The sequence below is a fragment of the Arachis ipaensis genome, chromosome B4, assembly GCF_059453495.1.
Source record: "Arachis ipaensis isolate K30076 ecotype BB chromosome B4, ASM5945349v1, whole genome shotgun sequence".
In the NCBI taxonomy this organism is placed as follows: Eukaryota; Viridiplantae; Streptophyta; class Magnoliopsida; order Fabales; family Fabaceae; genus Arachis; species Arachis ipaensis.
In genome coordinates this window covers 16,248,993-16,254,282 of record NC_142439.1, presented here as the reverse complement: position 1 = coordinate 16,254,282, position 5,290 = coordinate 16,248,993, and the positions used below count along the sequence as shown (strand labels likewise).

At 31.9% G+C, this 5,290-nt stretch overlaps 1 pseudogene; it reads left to right on the top strand.

Annotated features, from left to right (window-relative positions):
• Positions 1-1,690, top strand: LOC107636137 (potassium transporter 5-like; annotated as a pseudogene).
• Positions 1,691-5,290: the final 3,600 nt, after the last annotated feature.

Sequence of the window (5,290 nt, the reverse complement as noted above, 5' to 3'; positions counted from 1 at the left end):
ATGGCCGCCACCCTCCCAGCGGTTGCAGTGGTTGTTGCCTGTCGTGTATGGCCTCCGGGGAAGTTGCTATGGCCGCTGGAACCACTGCTGGAGCTGTGGTTACTCGGTTCTTGGTTCTTTCTTGGTATAGTAATTTGAAACTTTTAATTTGGTGAAAATGGGTTTCGAAAGAGATACAAGCTTTTCTGCCTGCGAAGTGTACATGCCACTCACTCAGTAAGACGAATAATGAGTTTAGAAAAAGATACATGCTTTTCTGCCTATAGGAATCTTAATTTTTCTATTTTCTTTGCAAAGATTCGGTACAGATAAAATAGGATTCTCATTTGTACCAATTATTTTAGTGTGGTTTTTACTGATAGGGGGAATTGGTCTCTATAATTTGTTCAAATATGATATCAGAGTGTTGCGTGCTTTCAATCCAAAATATATAGTTGATTACTTCAAACGCAACGATAAGCAAGGATGGCTATCACTTGGTGGAATGTTTCTATGCATAACAGGTCGGAATATAGCATATTTGCCTAAAGCGTTTTATTTTCATTATTAATCGGAAAATCAGCTCCGCTCCTAGTTTATTAATCTCCTTAATTAAGTTGTATTGTTCTTTAATTCTAATTAGTACTCATATAATCATAGGATCTGAGGCTATGTTTGCAGACTTGGGTCACTTTAATGTAAGAGCAATTCAAGTGAGTAAATAAACGTAAACTTGTGTTTGTGCATATATTTTCTCTATCTTATATTAAACTTGCTTTTTTTTTCTTTCTGATTTGGCGGGGAACTTTGCTAATATATTTACCTAGGTCATATAGCAACCTTTATTATGTCATCCAATCCATTCTAATTTTTAAGAGTTATATAAGAAGTAAGCTTACTAAATTATCGTTATTATTGACGCAGATCAGCTTCACTTTGATTACATGTCCTGCAATATTGTGTGCATATACTGGGCAAGCTGCATTTCTTCGAAAGTTCCCTGAAAAAGTGGGCAATACTTTCTATGAAAGTCTACCAAGTAAGTTGAGCAATCATAGGAAATTCAGTTACTGTAGTTATTATGATTAATTAGTAAAGTCCAATGTATTAATACATGCAGATCCCATATACTGGCCAACATTTGTCGTGGCTATTGGTGCTGCCATCATAGCAAGCCAAGCAATGATTTTAGGAGCATTTCCATCATATCACAGGCCCTGAGTCTAGGTTGTTTTCCACGATTTAAGGTTGTGCATACTTCCACTAAGCACGTGGGTTAGGTGTATATTCTTGAGATCAATTACATGTTCATGATTGGAAGCATTATTATGTGTGCTGCCTTCAAGACCACAGAAAAAATAAGTCAAGCATACGGGATTGCAATTATTGGGGATATGCTTATCACAACGTGGTTGGTTTCATTGATAATGGTAGTTATATGGAAGAAGAGCATATGGCAAGCTACTATCTTCTTATTGATATTCGACTGTATAGAGGCTATTTATTTCTCATCTTAGATAACAAAGTTCATGGAGGGAGGATATATTCCAATTGTGTCTCTTTGTTCTTGACGATGATCATGGGAATCTGGCATTACGTGCACAAAGAGAGGTACATGTTCGAGCTTAGAAATAAGGTTCGCAGTGAGTATATAGGGAAATTGGCCATGGATAGGGACATAAGAAGAGTTCCTGGGGTGGGGCTTCTCTAATCTGAGCTTGTGCAGGGGATTTCTCCGATATTCCCCCATCTCATAGCTGTATGTCATCCATCCATTCAGTCCTTGTCTTTGTTTCTATCAAGGTCATCCCTATCAGCTAAGTTTCCTTAGAGGAGATGTTTCTATTTTGCCATTTGGAGCCCAGAGATTACCGAATGTTCCATTGTGTGGTTAGATGCGGTTACAAAGATAAACTCGAGGATGCTCTCGTGTTTGAATCATAGTTAATACAAAATCTCAAGGCCTTCATTCACCTAGATGAACCTGAGGTCAACTTCATCGACATGGCAACGCAAAGGAGTGTGATGCATATGCTTGGCGAAGCAGAGGTGGTAGCTCAACTAAATTCACCGTTCCTCAATAAGATAGTTGTCAACTATGCTTACACTTTCTTAAGAAAGAACTTTCTCCAAGGAAACCAATTGATGGCTATCCCGCGTAAGAGACTTCTCAAGATTGGAATGACATATGAAATATAATTCATCATCAACGATCATTTCATTTTCCCCTTACTCTTGCTCTATTACATTTCTACATGCATCAAATTTATTTGTACTTAGTTTTTTTGGTCATTTATTTATTGTATTTTCATGTAACCAAACAAATACTCAAGTAAGTATCAAATAATAAGACCATCTCCAGTTGAAAACTCATCTCAGCCCTTATTTATGACCCACTTATCATAAGAAATAACTTCATACCAGCTTTTGCATCATAAACAATAAATAAGAACTCAAAATATTTTTCTCTTTTCTATTAGAAAGAACTAAGTTTAGTTACTATTGTGTCTCACTTAATTAATTAATTAAAATAATTAAAATTAATGTAGTTATTTATTTTTTATAATAATACTATTAAAATTTATAAATTAAAAACTAATTCAGTATTATGAAAATAGTAATATTTGAAAAAAAATTAATTACTTAATAAATAACAATAATACATAATATATAATTCGAGTTTAAACTAATTTGCAAAATTACTTAATATAAAGAAAAACATAATTAAACTCTATAGTTGCCGACGCGCATTATGAAATTGTCATATGTGTTCAATCAAGTCCCCTTTCAGTTCTCAATGCAAATGCCTATTTTGAAGTTGGACATTTTTTTGGAGAAATTGATGGTATAGTGCAAATTCTTTTTTCCCATATGAGGTTTTGATAAGCCATTTTTGACATTGTGATACTCTAGATCTTGAGCAACATTTCCTGCATGAGTGTCTCTTTCATCCTCAACAATCATATTATGCAATATAATATAAGCTCTCATTATATTTGCAAGCTTCTTCTTTTTCCAAAAGTGTACTGGCGTACAATTGCAAAGTGAAGAGTATATAAGATAAGAAACCCATTAACTTGACATCTTAATATTTTAACTTAGATGTAATGTCTTCGCATCTTATGTTCTTGCACTTGGTTCCTCTCCGTTGATATCTTCTGATCTTATGTAGTTCAATTTTAGACATGTTTGATTTTCATAAAATTATTAACAAAATTTTTGGGTTTTATTTTATAAATAAATATAAAAATATTTTTATTTTTAGCAGATACCAATTTTCTAGAGAATAAGGTTGGGACCTTGGGATGATCGGTCCATCCTACTCCTACTCGCTAAATTGAGCGACATAAAAATTGGTGGTTAGGGCAAGGATAATCTCCTTACACTCCTCATCCAACTCCTTCCGCATAAAAAATAAAAATAAAAAGTCTTAAATATGATCAATAGTCTATTTATAATTATGTCAATGCTTATGTGTGAGAGTATATAAAATAAATGAATAACATTGTTTCTCATTTAATTTAGTAAGTAAATTATCCTTCATGAATTTATTATTATACTTACAATATCAAACATACGACTAAATTTAAAAAAAATGGGTATATAAGAGAATGAAAGAATTTAATATGTGAGAATAAACTTTAATTTAGTTCAGTGAAGAGAAGTTTATCATAGTGTGTATACATATCTTTGATAATCATTGTTCTCTAAATAGGTTGGTACCAGTATGTTTAGAATAAGAATTTTTCATGTTATTGTTAGTTCTAATTTAGACTGATCCAAAGGTAAACGAATTAGAAATCGCTATTCAAAAATTGTTGCTCTACATAAAAATCAAAATTTTATTTTCTCTCACCTTTGTAGTTGTTCTCTTTTTTGGTGAAAACATAGAGAAATGAAAAGTATATAAGATGAGAGACCCATTAACTTGACACCTTAGGATTTTGAATTGAATATGGTGTTTTTTCATCTTAAGTTCCTGCACTTGGTTTTTCCCCGAAATCTCTCCAGTGGTCCAGAGCTCTCCACGGTGGCCCAATAAATGGTATCAGGACCGATGGTTAATTGGTCTAATGGTTAAGGAGTATTTAAAATGTGGGATGAATGCTCAAATATGGTAAACAACATATAAGAGAGGGAGTTGATGTGCTCACTGTGGTGGCTCACATTTGAAGGAGAGATTGTTATGGTTGCAAGTATGAGGAATGATTTAGTCCCACATTCAAAAAAACATAGAGAAGTGAAGAGTATATAAGATAAAGAGCCTATTAACTTGATACCTTATGATATTGAGTTAAATGTAGTGTCTTCTCATCTTATGTTCTTGCACTTAATTCCTCTCTGAAGTCTGTCTGGTAGTCTAAAGTTTTTCACGGTTGTCCAACATGTAGTATCAGAGAAGATGGTTATTCGGTCTGGTGATGAAACATCAAAAATCTTCCCGACAAGGGCGATCCGAGTGGCATTTTTCACATTCAAAAAAACTTAGAGAAGTGAAGAACAATTTTATATTTTTTGTGGTGTCTTCTCATTTTATTCTCATTTTATGTCGTTCAATTATAAACATGCTAGATTTTCATAAAATTATTAAGTGATTTTTTGGACTTTATTTTTTAAATAAATATTAAAATATTTTTATTTTTAGCAGAAACCATTTCTTAAAAAATAGGGTTGGGGTCAAGGAGATGATCTGCCCAGCCTACCCCTACTCGTCAAATTTATTGACATGAAAATTAGTAGTTTGGATAAGGATAATCTCCTTACACTCCTCATCCATCTCCTTCTTCACCAAAAAAAAAAATAAAAAGCCTTAAATATAATTAATAGTTTATTTATAATTAGGTCAATGCTTATGTGTAAGAATATATAAAATAAATGGATAATATTATTTTTTATTTAATTTAGTAAGTGGATTGTCCTTCATGAGTTTATTATTATACTTATAATATAAAAAATACGAATAAATTTTAAAAAAATTGGATACATAAATTATGACCTATCCATCAATATTTACACTATACTAATAATAAGCACATGGTGAGTTCAGAGCAGTGACGGATCCAGAAAATTTTATCCGTAGGGGCAAAATATATATAGTATAATAATAATTTATATAATTATACTATAGTATTATAAAATATAATTATTCCTCAAATTATTTAACTATCAAATTAAAATAATAAAATAATAATTTAAATAATAAATAATTTAAAATTTCATTCTTCTGGGTTTCATATTTTGAAAAGATTGAATAATCTTTTCATTGTCAATACAATCAAATGTCTCTCTTTCTATGTATGTCACTAAACAA